Raw genomic sequence first — 15,110 nt, forward strand, 5'->3', positions numbered from 1 at the left:
GAAAAGAAATGCTTCTATGTGTGCCTCATTGGCTCTCTCTCCCCTTTAACTCAGTAGTTATTTCAGACATTCACTACTGTCCTTGAGTCCTCTGTTTTCATCAAATGACATCATCTACTTGTCAGAGAAAACAGAGTCCAGAACATGTGATTCCCTACAGTTCATCCTCCTACCCTCATGACAATATCTGTATCTCCACTCATCCTTACAATCTTCCCTAGAAGTTTAGTGGAATGAGAGACCTCCTTTTTCAAAACTAAATCATACATCTGTGTTCTGAAACTCCCCTGCCCTCCTGTGACATTAGGACCTTCCTCCTTAAATTGTCCTTTCTCCTTCCCTTGACATTTCACTATCCACTGGCTTTTTCATTGCAGTCAATAAAGAAGATGGAGATTCTTTGGTCATTGTTTTCACAATCAAGTATTTTTTTAAAGAAGAATTGTCTCTTATAGTTATCTCCACGTTTTTACTTCCCATTCCTTCTTGAACCTACTGTGGACTGCAGGCCTCCCATCCCTCCAGTAAAATGGCTTTACCAAGGCTAATTCCAGCAGATACTTTTCAGTCTTTACCTTATTTGAACTCTTCATCAATTGATACTTCCTACCCTTGATTCTGTGACACCACTTTCTTGTGATTCTCATGAAATGTGCCTAGTGCGTCTCAATTGCCCTTGTTGGCTTTATTTCTCTAACTGCCCCTGATATATTAGCCTTTCCTGTGGTGGGCTTTATTGTTAGCTCATTCTCATTTCACTTTATGCAAGCTTGTTACATGAGCCCAGTCGGGCCCTTAGCCTTAATGGCCACCTATAGGCTGATGATTCACAAATCTCAGCCTCCTGATCTTGTTCCTAAATTGTAGACCCACACACTCAGTTGCTTCTAAGACATTCTTCAGAGCTCATCAAACTGGACATACAAAAGTAAAGTCTTCCCCTTTTTTTCTTTCCTCTTCTTCCACCAAAACTGTTTCTTTCTCTTTCTCTCTCTTTCTTTCCCTCTGGTATTTTCTACCTTAACAAACAGCCACGTGGTCCAAGTCAGAAAGTTGGAAGTCATTTTTGATCACTTCTTATCATTCTCCTTCATCCACTTGGCTGCCAATTCCTACCTCCTAATTATCACTTGGATTTGTTCACTCTTCCTTATTCCTATTGTCAGTGCCTTAATTTTAGCTATTTTTGCATCAATAAAACTGTATCACTGGATACAGATCACTGGTAAATTCTTTTAACCAGCCTTTCCCGTCTCCTAATTAAATTGTCCTCCACAGTGCTATCAAAATGCTATATCTCAAAAACAAACCTGATTCTATCACTTCCCTGCTTTAAACTCTTCAGTAACTCACACCAACCAAAGAATAAAATCCAGACCCCCTGGCATACCACCCAAGACTCTTAATGATTTGTCTCCTGACATTTCCTTCTTTAGCTTCTTCTCTATGTACACCCTATACTTCAGCTGAATCCAATCACCCACTGACCTTTGAATGGACTATAATTTCCCATGTCTCCCTGACATCATGCATGCTCATCTGTTTTGAATTCTGAAATATTATGTCTAAAATACCCTCAAACTGTTCCACTCTTTTTCATCCTTAAACCCCAGTTTAGAAGTCACTTCTCTGTGAAGCCTCACTGAATCCCCTATATTCAGTTAATTACCCAACAGGGATCTCTCTCCTTTCATCCTGGAATATCCTCGTAGCACTCTTTACATGTATCTTAAGCCTGATTACTTGTCTGCCTACTCCATCAGACTATAAACTCCCTAAGGTCAAGGAGTATGCTCTCTTATTCACCTTTCTTTCTCAAACATCTAGTACAATTCCTGGAACATAGAGGATATTTAGTAAGTGTGTGTTGAATTAAATGGATGAATTTGCTTATATCACAGCAAAAGTCTTTCCCCTGTTTTTGTCTTTTCTCTCCAAAAGGACAGAATTCCCCCCCAATTTGGTTTTCCTCTCCAAGAAAGACAGATTTTTCAGATTATAATGTATTCATTGTTTCTCAGAGTTCCCATCTCCATTTCTTCATCCTCTGCCCTATTGCTTAAATAAATGTGCATGTGAAATGGTGGTGGTCTCCCTTTTCAGATATGTTGCATTGAATGATATAGAATGAAGCCTGGGGACAGTGGGTGGGAGCAGAGGCCTCGTGTAGGATTCAGCTGGGCATGTGTACCTGCTTGCCTAGGCAGACTCAAACAAGTTGGAGGAAGAACAGCCTATCCTGATTGTTTTGGCTGTTGTGGAGGGTAAATAAACCATCTTGTTATACCATCTCGACTGTGACATCTATAAAAAACAAACAAAAAAAATAAATGAACAAACCAAAAAAAAAAAAAAACATAGATACAGAGAACAGAGTAGTGGTTACCAGAGGGGAAGGGGTGGGGAGGGCAAAATGAGTATAGGGGATCAACTATATGCTGATGGATGGAAACTAAATTTTTGGTGGTGAGCACACTGTAGTGTATACAGAGGTAGAAATATAATGTTGTACACATGAAACTATGTAATGTTATAAACCAATGTTACCTCAGTAAATAAATAGATAAATATTTAAAAAATAAAACCTCCTTGCCTGAAAATATTAGGTTCAGATACTGAAAATCAAGACAGTAATTCTTTGGTACTATCAAAGAAAGATGTGTTACTCACACAAGTGGGGAAATTCTGAGGCAAGATGCTAGGAAGATGGTTGTTTTGGGAAAATGTCTGGGGGGAGAGAGGGAGAGAGAGATAGAGAGAGAGGCAAGTGCATGGGCATTTTATAACTAGTCATTACCAGAGGGGAGAAGGATGGAGGGAAGGGCAAGATAGGGGAAGGAGATTAAGAAGTACAAACTACTAGGTATAAAATAAATAAGATACAGGGATATAATGTACAGCACAGGGAATATAGCAATATTTCATAATAACTTTAAATGGTGTATAATCTGTAAAAATACCAAATCACTCACTATGTTGTACAGCTAAAAACTAATATAATATTGTAAATCAACTATACTTCAATTAAAAAATATGGAATCCCAACTGGCATGAAATTTAAGAGACAGCTATTAGCATAAAGTTTAAAAGAGGCATCAAGAGGGTGCAAGAGCTTGTGGAGTATGTGTGTAGGCAGGGTGAGCCTTATTAGGATGCTGAAGGAGGCAACAGACACAAATAGGAAATGTGGCCTAGAGGTCACTGGTACTAAATCAAACATCAGTTAGGATACAAATTTTTTCCTGAGGTCTGAGTTAGCACAGCAACCTACCACATTTCCTGTAGATAAACGTATGCTTGAGAGAGATCAAATTTGCAAAACCAACTCAAAATAATCAGATCAGCAATTATTATAACTCCCTGAAAGATAGTACAGCCAGCACCTTCACTGCAGGCAGAAGGAGAAATTCAGGAGAAGAAATCAACCAGGGCCCAGGGAATCTCTTAGAGTACTTTTTTTTTTTTTCAGGCAGTTTCCCTAATTCCTAGTTTGCTGAGTACTTTTATCATGAATTGGTGTTGGATTTTGTCAAATGCTTTTTCTGTATCTATTGATATGATCATACAATTTTTTCTATATTCTGTTGATGTGATGGATTATATATTTTTTTAACATCTTTATTGGAGTATAATTGCTTTACAATGGTATGTTAGTTTCAGCTTCACAACAAAATGAATCAGTTATATATATACATATATTCCCATATCTCTTCCCGCTTGCGTCTCCCTCCCTCCCACCCTCCCTATCCCACCCCTCCAGGCGGTCACAAAGCACCTAGCTGATCTCCCTGTGCTGAAAAATCTTAGAGTACTTTTGTAATATTTATTACTTGGTTTTCTCTATCTGTTGGAATATTCCAAAGATCTTTCCTGTACTATTGGCCCATATTTAAGGCACAAACTTCACCTTGATATGGCAGTAAGTAGTCCAATGCTAACTTTTAATCAGTTACCATAGGAGCTAGAGAGATTTATGCCACATTAAGGGCTTCTAAGGCTTGAGCTGCTTGATATACATGGTCTTCTAGGAGTGATGCCATTGTCTGGGTGGCCTATATGGATTGAGTTTGTGTTAATAAATTGAAAATACCTAAATTTGTGCCTGTTATACCAAAGGTTTTGAAGAGGCCCAATATAATAGGTAAAAAGATAATTTGCTGCTACTTTTTGTGGGAAGGCTAGATAAGAGAAGTTGATTTTCTAATTAGATATAATGAGACCAGAGACTAAATATGCATAAAACAAAGGTCAAGGTGCATAAGGCAGAAGGGGGAGGAATGGAGGAGTAGAATATGCTACCCTACTGAACAGGAGTGGTACCACAGGAGAACCAGTAGCCCAAGGGGGCTTGGAGAGTGGGATTTCTGATGGGAAAATTTAGATCAGTGCAGACATTTGAGGATCAAATAGTCTTAATGGAGGGACATGGCTGTGTATAATATTGATTGATGGTGGGAGACAGGAAGGATATACGGTCCATGAAGGAATTTTTTTTTTTCGGTACGCGGGCCTCTCACTGTTGTGGCCCCTCGCGCTGCAGAGCACAGGCTCCGGACGCACAGGCTAAGCCGCCATGGCTCACAGGCCCAGCCACTCCACGGCATGCGGGATCCTCCCGGACCGGGGCACGAACCTGCATCCCATGCACCAGCAGGCGGACCCCCAACCACTGAGCCACCAGGGAAGCCCAATGAAGGGAAATTTAATGAGGGCAAGGGAATGCTGGGAAGAAATGCAGGGGTGCCAGATGAGGAGAAAATGATGAGTAGTCAATATGGACATCAAACACCTCCAAGGGGACAGGGGTTAGTTGTATAAGTGGTTGTCCAGGCTGGAGCACCAGGTAGCAGGTCCAGCATTATTAGAGGTTTAGCTCTTAGGTAACATGTTGCATAAATATTTTCCAGCAAGTCAAAGAAAGGAGGAAGTGGGAATGATGACTGCGAGATAGTGGAGAGTGAAGTGTGGGTTGTTGGACAAGGGAAAATCATAGCTACTGCAGTTGTGGGGGTCACAATGGAAAATGATGTGGGAACAATTATAGGTACAGTAATCATGGCCAGGTCCCAACTGCTATGCATAGTAGTAGGTAGAGTTTTAGGCCTTTGTGAAGAGATAGTGGAGGTGAGGATCCCAATTCAGGTTTTAGGTACCCAAGAGGAGAATGGTGTGGCACCAGTAGGAATAAATCAGCTAACTTAGAGGGTGCTAGTTTACACCAAGAAGGCAGTGCATGGAGATGGAAAAGAGTGGGCCAAGAACAAATCTAAATAATCTGCAAGGAGTTCTTTGATGCAGCAGGATAGATAATGGGGCCTGCCAATAGGCTTTAGTTCCTTGCAAGGTATTCTTACATGTTATAAGAGAGGATATGAAATCATAGAGATGTAGGTAAGCAGGATGGGTAGGATCTTCATTTAAGCATTTGACAATAACCATGGTGGCACTGGCATCATCTAGGTAGGGAACAGAGGCCTGAATAGATTGAAATTGAGGGATAAGGTAGGAGGAGAGAGAAGAGAGGGCAGTTAGGGAAATTATAGGGGATCCAGGTGGGTATATAGGTGGGGTGGAAGAGCCAAGGGTTGAGTCTGGAGACAGAGAAGGTGAGCCTGGTCAGAAACTTTATTTGGTGGGTTTTGGCATTGGACTGTGTTGGCAGGACATCTTGCAGTGTCAATGTCAAGGCTAGGACTACCAAGTTGTGCTGAGATCATCATTTGAGATGTGTTCATCTACTGGGCAGAGGTCATCATCTTGAAAGTGCTGGGCTGCTGGGCTGAGGGCATCATTTCTGAGGTGATGGTTTGTTGTCTGTGTCCTTGTCCATTACTGGCTTGTGGGTGATACCTGTAAGGAGCCTAGTGGGGCAGGGGGACTAGGAGCTCCTGACATGAATCCTGAGCTACCTTTAAGACTTTAAAGCAAAGTTTTACATTTGGAAAAATATTACAAAAGTGGCTGAATAGTTGCCTTTTGCCCTCCAGGTGTTACGGAGTAACTTCTTATGGGGAAACGGTGAACTGACTGAACACTTCAAACAAGTAGGAGAAAAAGGAGCCCAAGCAGTTTGGCATTGAGCTGAAGTGGTGGAATCCCACATCCAAACCATGAGCCAAATAAGGCACAGCAAGAACAAGCAGAACTAGAATGTTCCACAACTTTGGGCCTTTGGCATATAGTCCCTGGTGTGCTGGGGCTGCCTGTTTATTATGTTGAGAGTCATAGGCATTGTCATCCCAGATCCTGTAGTGGCTCCTCATTTGGTATCACTGTAATGAGGTGGATCCACAGCTGGTATGCTATGTAGCAATACTGGCCCAGAGAACTAAGTTAAGATCTTTCTTCACTGGAAGAGCCACACAGTTGTAAGTAGTATCAGGTGTGGAGACTTCTATTCCTTGGAAAGAGGAACTTCTAGTTGACCAAACTTTAAAACCATCATATTGGGATAGGACAGCAGACTTTTGTGGAAAGCTTCCTTGTGGCATACAGAATAACCTTTTGGGGTGGAGGCAGACTAAATTTTTGGTGAGTCTCATTCTATTATTTGCCCTTCATCCAGGCACCAATTCAGCATGATTTGTGCCAGGATAGAAATGGGGTAATAGAATGGGGATATGTCATTAATTTGAAGGTGCTGTTACATTTGGATATTGTATACCTAGACCTATAAGTGAGAAGTGCCCATTTATGGCTAGAAGGGGGATGACAAATTGTTCAGGAATAAAATGGCCTGTTCAAAAAGAGATCCAATATACAGACATATTTAATAAAAACCTGACTTCAAACTTCTTGCTGGTTGCATGATAATTGACCAGAGTTATGTATTTTCCCTAAACATTTATTTCCCCATCTGTGAACTAGAAGTGGAAGTACATACCATATAAAAGTGTAGTGAAGAGTAAAAGAGAGAATGCACATAACTTAAGCAGTATTGATCCTGGCATTTAACATATTCTCAATATATGTTTGCTGAATATATCATTACTTGTATTCCTCCCAGCCAACCAGAAAAAGAATAAAGGTTAGTGGTTGGAGACTGGGGAAGTTTATTGCATTTTGTCCAATCCAGTACCCTCCTTCTGGCACTGTTATATGAACAGACCCACATAGACCCTCTGCTGGGAAATGGATGGTCTGAGAAGTTTCTCGGTGGCTAAAGTGAAACTGGTTAGCTCTGGTTATGGGTAGTTGACATCCTGGCATCTGCTGCTTCAGTCTGTATCCAGGCCACTTTGCTAAGGTCCCTAAGTCCCTGCACACTGGGGACTCTGTCTGAAGGCCTTTTACATCCACCGACCCTAAAAGCACCATGTGATAATATAAATGCAAAATTGTATTATTTGCATTCATAATAATAATTTAAGAGTGAAGAAAAAGGTTAACACTGAATATGGCTATTAGGGTTTTTTCTATACTTTTTCACAATCTATATTTAAAATAGATTGCTATATATATTGTTTTTAGTCACAGGTCAGTGCCATCTGGTGAAGACGCCCAATATTATAGCTTGGACATCATGTAACAGGTAACAAGGAGTTGAAGGGGCATGAAGGGGTTATATGTGGTACAGGAAATCAGGCAGAGCACTCAAACACTAAATCACATGACAAAAAGTATTCTTTAGATCTTTTCTCAGCTAACAAGAAAGGTGTGTGTGTTTGTGTATGTGTGTGTTTGTGTGAGACCCTGGGGAAAAAGAGAGAGACAGAGAGAGAGAGGGAGAGGAAGAGAAAGGTGTAAGGAGTGTTCAGAAGCTAATGACATACTAAGAGAATATATTGTATTATATATTATATTATTGAAAAAAATATATACTATATATTAACACTATAAATATACTGTGATATATGACTGAACAAAAGATGCAGGTAAAAGGTGTTTATAACCTCATTTTTTTCTGTCAATGATACATATTTAACACCTTTGAATGTAAGAGAAATACATTTACACAAAATAATTTTTTGATTCAATTTAAAACTCCATTTCTTACATTTTAAAAATGTATATCAAGTTCTTTTCCTGATGACCAAATTAATATATTTGAGGCAAGCATTGGAAAATATATCAATATAAGAGGAAATTTTTATGTTGTTGCCTCTCATCTTGCCACATCACAAAATAAACCAATAGCAATATTTGGATGTATAGTCTCCAGATGTGTGTGTGTGTGTGTGTGTGTGTGTGCGCGCGCGCACCTATCCCAGAAAATGTAATTTACCTCCTGTAACTCAGGCATTGCCCATCTTCAAAATGGGAGCAATGGAACCTTCCTTGCATGATCACTGGGAGGAGAAAATGAGAAAACCTAAGAAGGTTTGTCACATTGGGCACATTCAGAAACTGGCCTCACTCTGCTTTCTCCCTCACATAAAGAAGTCACTTTAATACCTACTGTTCCAGTTATCTATTGCTGTGTAACAAACTGTCATAGAATTTAGTGGTATTAAATATTTATTTGGAGTCAGACAGTTATGCATTCGAGTCCCAGTTCACATTGTTTTCAACATTCAGTGGTTATAGGATAAATTACCTAATGGAATTGGTAAAGAAAAGAATATTTTTTATCATTTTCTTTTCTTTCATGTGTTTTCCTAACTCCTGAAATTATTGTATAGTATGATATAGGAGAAAATTTTCCACTGATCTCCAAAAGGAAAAGATGGACAGAGTGACAGAGCATAATAGTGGGACTGCTAAACAGAGAAATGGATTCAGGAGATACATACTGTTGGGCCCATACATAACCTACATCATTTTCATTAATGAACATTAATTATATTAATTGAGTAATATAATTCATTAATTATATTAATACTCCCTTCAAGTAATCATTTTGCTAGCACTATAGTAGGCTTCTAACAGGAACTGTCTAAGGTCAACTGGCTAGCTTATTCTGTCTGCTTGATTGTTTAGTACCTCTTCTGTGGTAGGTGCTCTTTAGTGGGTATTAATATGCAATACAAAGATGTTCACTTTTTGCCTACTCCCATTAGTCCATCCACATAACTCCTCTCCAGATTTTCTTGTACTGGATATTCTATCTTTCTCCTTCCAGGACCCTGACCAACTTGACAAGTCATTCTCCACTGCCTGTGAATTCATATATATTCTTACCTTGGGCCAGTTCTCTTTGAACCAAGGTGAATGACCAGATGCTCTCCCTATAGCGCTGCACATTGGGAAACTTTACCCTTAAAAGGTATGTCTTTCAAGGCTACCTCTGAGCGAAGCTTAGTGCAGCAGCATTCCATGTTCAGCTTGTACCTGCATACTGGGCCAACCCATACATGAATGTTTCTTTCTCCAAGCGAGTCATAAGGAATCTCCCGTGGCCACAAGTGTGACTTGAGACTTGAGTCTCTGATGCAACAGTTTTGCTAACTTGGGAGGCTGGGCCACCCACATCAGTAGTTTAATTGTGCTTTGGGGACCTGCCCATGTCCAATCCCAGCCATATCACTTCCAATTTACAATGAATCATTGCTGGACCCACTCAAGTTTATGATTTTGTGGGTCTGACAGTATTCAGTTCATGATGGGAAATTCTAGCTGTATATTCACTTAGTGTCAAAGGATCAGGTGCTTTGTCTCTACCAAGGCCGAATAATGTGCTGGGGGGGTCTTTTTTGAATGGTATCTAATTCTTCATTGCACATGGCATGCCCTTTCTCCAAGACATCAGAGATTATGTTGTAAATATCCTGCTGAGGCTTTCCATAAAGTACACATCATCTATTCCCTCTACATGTACCTACCTTTAATATCATAGGATCTGTTGGGTCATAAGGCCCAAGCAGCAAGGCTGCATACACCCCAACTTGGACCTACTACAGAGCCTTTTCTCAATTAAGCCCAACTCAAAGTTGGTATTCTTGCATACCACTAAGTAAATGTGTCAGAACAGTACTTCCAAGTTGGAATATGCTGCCTCCAAAATCTGAAGAGGTCTATCAGGTGTCTTATCTATCCTACTTGATGGTGGATGGCTAAAAATGCTATAATACATCCTGTACGTTCATAAGATTGTCCCTGTGTGCCCAACACCACTAGACCCCTAAAAACTTCACTGATGTGAAGCTGTGATGGTTTTATCTCCCACCCTCTGGAACATTATCTGTTTTACTAAGGACTCAAATGTACCTACCAGTTCTTTCTTATCTGATCCAATTAACATGATATCATCTATATAGTGGACCAAAGCAATATTCTGCAGAATATCTACATGTTCCATATCTCTTCAAACTATGTTATAATAGAATTGGAATGTTAACATATCTCTGGGACAAAGGCTTACATTAATTAGGTTGTCCAAATCATGTGAATGTGAACTGTGCCTGGACGTTCTTCATGGTAAAGATGGGAAAGAGCTCATTTGTTAGATTAGTGGCCATGTCCTGTGTACTTAAAGCCATGTTAATCTGCTCTAGCAAAGATACCACAACCAATATGGCAGCTGCAATTGAGGCTAATATTTGTTTCAGTTTGTGGTGGCTTACTCTCCTCCTCCATGGTCCCTCTGGACTTTTTATGGTCCAGACTGATAAATTAAGTGGGAAAATGATGGGCATTATTACCACTGCATCCTCTAAGTCTTTAAGAGTGGGACAAATATCTGCCACTCCCCACAAGATTTTTTAAAAATTTACTGTCTTGGCCAGAGTAGTAGCAATTTCAGAGGCTTCCACTTGGATTTCCCCAGAATAATAGCTTTTTCCTCACAGGCTAAGGAAACGATGTGGAGGTTCTGCCACCTGCCATGTACATTTACTCTAATTATATATTTGTGGATCAGGGAGATGCCAAGCAGATTGTTTCATAGACTTATTAGAACCACAGTGAGTCAGACATGGGATAATTCATATGCTCCCTCTCAAACAGAGAGCCATGAATATGCTTTAGGTCTTCAGGCATCAATGTCAACTAGAACTCCATGTCCAAGAGCCTAAATATGCCTGGGTAATTGTTCCCCAATGTACAATTAGTTAAGTAAAAGGCTATAGGTGTCTTTGGGGAAGGACTCTGTGAACTATCACCATATAAACTTGCTATAGAGTTGCAAGATCCTTACTTCCACGGACCTCACATCTATGCTGTCCCTGGAGGCTGATAAGACAAAATACTGAAGGGAGTAGGTCTGTTACATTGAGTGCTAAAGTGAGAGTCAGCCGGTGTGTATCCCATAGTCAGACCCATCAGTCTTTGTAGGACCTGAAGTAGGTCACATTCTCTGTCATCATGTTCAGCACCCAATAAATGCCAACTCATTATTATAGTGAAGTAAATGTCCTGTGGTGCTTTTGAGTAGTTTTAAAAGACCCTGTAAAAATATTCAGACCCTCACCCAAACACTTCTAGAATGGAGCTATTTTAAAAGAAAATCTTTCTTGAAGAAAAGACTTGTGAGTGGCTCTGTTGAAGAGAATTTCAAAGACGTGGATCTGGTCTGTTCAGTACACACACACACACACACACACACGCACGCACACCAGATATCAGCAAACTAAATTCTCAGACACTTCCTGTATCATAAAATCTCTCTATAATAGAGCTAAATATTTTTTAAATGCTCACGTGAAATACAACCTTTTGCAACAACAAAAAATGGCTACAGTGACACTTATTCTGACATTATTTACATACAGAAAATAATTATTGGCTGGGTAGTAAGATTAGTTCTAATTTAAAAAAAATTTCTAGCTCATACTATTACTTAGGCAATTACTTTTATTTAACTTCATTGTCACTTTAATGCTGAGTAGTCTCTAGCTGAAAGAACAACTCTAAATAGGACCTAAGAGGGCAGTTGATGTCTCTTAAAGCAAGAGCTGCATGGCGATATAAAGAGGATGGATAACATAAAATGTAGAAGTCAGAAGTCAGGAAAGCACATGAAACAAGTGAAGGTGGGGTGCTGAAATTTGTCCCTGACTCCAAACTCCATTGGGTGATAAAGTGAACAATACCTAAACTGTTCTTCCCTTAACCCATCATAGACGATAAACTTAGGTTTAGGAAAACACTTCCCTATAGTTCCCAACCAGTGAGAATTTTCTGTATGTTTATGGAGCATATGGAGCATTAAGAGTGATTCTGGTAGAGATCTGGATGCTAAATCACATGGTAGGATATTCCCCTCAGACCCTCTCTAGACTGACAAGAGAGTTCTCTGTGTGTGTGTGTGTGTGTGTGTGTGTGTGTGGTGTGTCTGTCTGCCTGTCTATGTGTCTGTGTGTCTGTGTGATGGGGGTGGGGAGCAGAGAACAAGAATGAGAATATACTTAAGTGTATACCATGAGGCCAAGACATTAGGCATACACAGATATATTTTCTGTGAAGTCTCTGTATAACTTCCTTTTCATTTAACTGTATAGATATTTGACAACTTTCATATTAATAAAAATATACTTCTACAACATCAATTCCTAATGAGATACATCTTATGCGGTCATAATTTTATCTATATAACTATTACTGCTTCAACAATGGAGAAATATGAAATACTCTTAGTATTCTGCAGATACATTTTATGTGTTTGTACACAATTCAGTTGTTATATCTGTATGTTCATATGTATATATTTTTTGTTTAAAACTTTGTCACATTATACATGCTATTTTATGTCTTTCTTATTTGTACATATCAATGTGTCTATTTGCTTTTCTTTAATTTTACTGTTGTTGAACAACCGGATATTTGATTGCCATTGTTTTTCAGCTTTGATTTATTTGTTGATAAAATTTGAACATCACTGTTCTACTTAGATTCTTTTTTTTAACATCTTTATTGGAGTATAATTGCTTTACAATGGTGTGTTAGTTTCTGCTTTTTAACAAAGTGAATCAGCTCTACATATACATATATCCCCATATCTCTTCCCTCTTGCATCTCCCTCCCTCCCACCCTCCCTATTATGTCAATCACACTAGCTATATGCCACTAAATTATGTTCTAATTATTTTTTCCATTTTCTGATATCTTTAAGTGTATCGTATTTGGTAATAATGAATTTTTAATTTCCCCACATTATTCCAAACAATGCATATTATGTTTCACTGTAGAAATAGCAAAATAGCAATTGGTATGCTTTTTCTTATTGATTTCTCAAATATTCAAAGATATACTCCTTTATTTATTTTTGACCTCCACCTTAGACCCACTTCCACAACCCCCCACCCCTGTCTTCTCTCTATGATTTGGGGAGTTGGTAGTTAAAACTCATTTCAACCAATACTGTCCTCCTCCCTCTGGTCCAGTGATATAAACAAACCATTTCAATCACTAAATTGAAAATCATGGAAAAGTTAGTTACATCCATGAGGCTGAGTGCATTCTTTAAACGGGGTTAATGAGCCCAGTGTAATATAACTGTTGTGAGATGACTGGGAAATTATGGGAAAAGACTAGCCCATAGCAGGCTTTCATCAATTGTTACTCTCTGCCCCATTCCACCTCCTCTCTCTTGTGAAAGAAATTACTTTGGCATTCACTTAATAGCATTACTGTCATAGAGAGCAATGAGAAGTATAAGAGGAAGACAGGAAAGTAGGTGCATATTGTCACAGTGTATAACTCAGATTTGGTGGCATTTTTGTTTTATGGCATGTCACCAAATGGAGTTGGGGAACGTGCAGAAAATTAACTACTTTCTTTTACTTCATGCATTATCCTCTCTCCTCTTTTTACTGTTTGATTGAACAGCAGACACAGAATTTTCCATAGTGCCTAAGAAGGAAGAAGTAACTCTATAATTTAATAAATATTTGTTGACTGCTGTAGTCCAAAGACAGGAAATTGTAACTGTCACACAGAGGTCAGCGGGCTCCAGAAAACCATTGCTAATCTTACAGGTCCTCCAAAGCCTTTGGGTGCAAACCTTGCAGAAGAATGTTAAGGCCACCACAAAAACTCATGTTTTGTATCTGTTGGAGTGCATTTAAAGAATGGCTTTTATCTCCATTCTATTCTAAAATGTTTACCATTGGTGAGACCTAAACCATATTCAGAATCCTGCTGGCCAAAAAGTCTGGGAAATGTAATTCATAGGCTTCCAGCTTCTGCAACACAGGGGAGAGCATAGAAGGGGATGGAAAGGCTATCCAATACTAGCTGACAGTATTCGAAAAAGTCCTCTGAGTTTTAGTCCTCTAACCTTTCTAATTTTAAAAAAATACCTGATTCCCTATATTAAATCATTTCTGTTCGAAATACCTAGTGCAGTTTTTCTTTTGCTGACTGAATCCTGAGTGATGCACACTCCCAGGAGATTCTGACTGAATAGTTCTTATACAGCAGACTGTGATTCGTATTTTCAGAAACAATGGTTTTGAGGGATTACCCCTCGCATATTGGAGTAACACTCCTTTTTATGCTTACCTTGTCCTACTGGCTATTTCAGTGGAATATTTCTTGTGCATGATCTTTCCAGTAGTTTCTTTGATGAGTGAATGCTGCACTAACTTAGAGAAGGACAGGAAAGAACATTAGAGAAACCACCTAATGACTCAGGTAATCTTGGGTAAATTACTGAACCACAAAAACAACATAGAAAATGTCCTTAAGAGCCTAGCACCCCAAGTCTCTGAAGTTGCTATTCAGCTCCAGCCAGTTGTTGCCAGTCAGGAATACACAACCAATACTGCCAAATCTTCAAATGCTTTTAAGAGACTTTTTTCTTTTGTATGAAATGCCCCTTTCAAATGTTGACAGGCAAGTAAATAAATAATTGTGCAGTTAAAACATATCTGTGGGCCAGACCTAAGGACTTAGGGACCTAGGCTTGGGGACCACTGGTTTTTGACCTTTGCCCTAGGACTTTACTGTGCTGGACCATGAGAAGTCAGAAATAAAACAAACTGTCTTTTGTCTCAAAATGGTCCCAGGCTATGGACAAGAGAGGCACACAATAAAAATGTGCACAAGATATAGGTGTAGCACAGAGGAGGGTGGAATTAAGTCTAAGCAGGGACAGGACATGTTACCTGGAAGAAGTGATGTATTATTTGTGTTTCCAGGGGTGTATAAGGATTCAGTAGGAAGGTGCCTAATGTGGGGAAAGGGGCATTTCAGGAAGAAGGAGCAATATATACAATAGCATTACATCATGA

General features: G+C 39.3%; 1 long non-coding RNA gene across 1 annotated transcript in view; it reads right to left on the reverse strand.

The window, feature by feature from the left end:
* Positions 1-15,110, reverse strand: part of LOC132513018 (uncharacterized) — a 28,409-nt gene that overhangs the window by 11,759 nt on the left and 1,540 nt on the right. The window contains exons 3-4 of the long non-coding RNA XR_009538415.1: positions 14,380-14,462; positions 2,192-2,304 (exon numbers count right to left, since the gene is read on the reverse strand). This is a non-coding gene — a long non-coding RNA (uncharacterized LOC132513018). The remainder of the gene's footprint in view (positions 1-2,191; positions 2,305-14,379; positions 14,463-15,110) is intronic.

This window comes from Lagenorhynchus albirostris, chromosome X, assembly GCF_949774975.1.
Source record: "Lagenorhynchus albirostris chromosome X, mLagAlb1.1, whole genome shotgun sequence".
Classification (NCBI taxonomy): Eukaryota; Metazoa; Chordata; class Mammalia; order Artiodactyla; family Delphinidae; genus Lagenorhynchus; species Lagenorhynchus albirostris.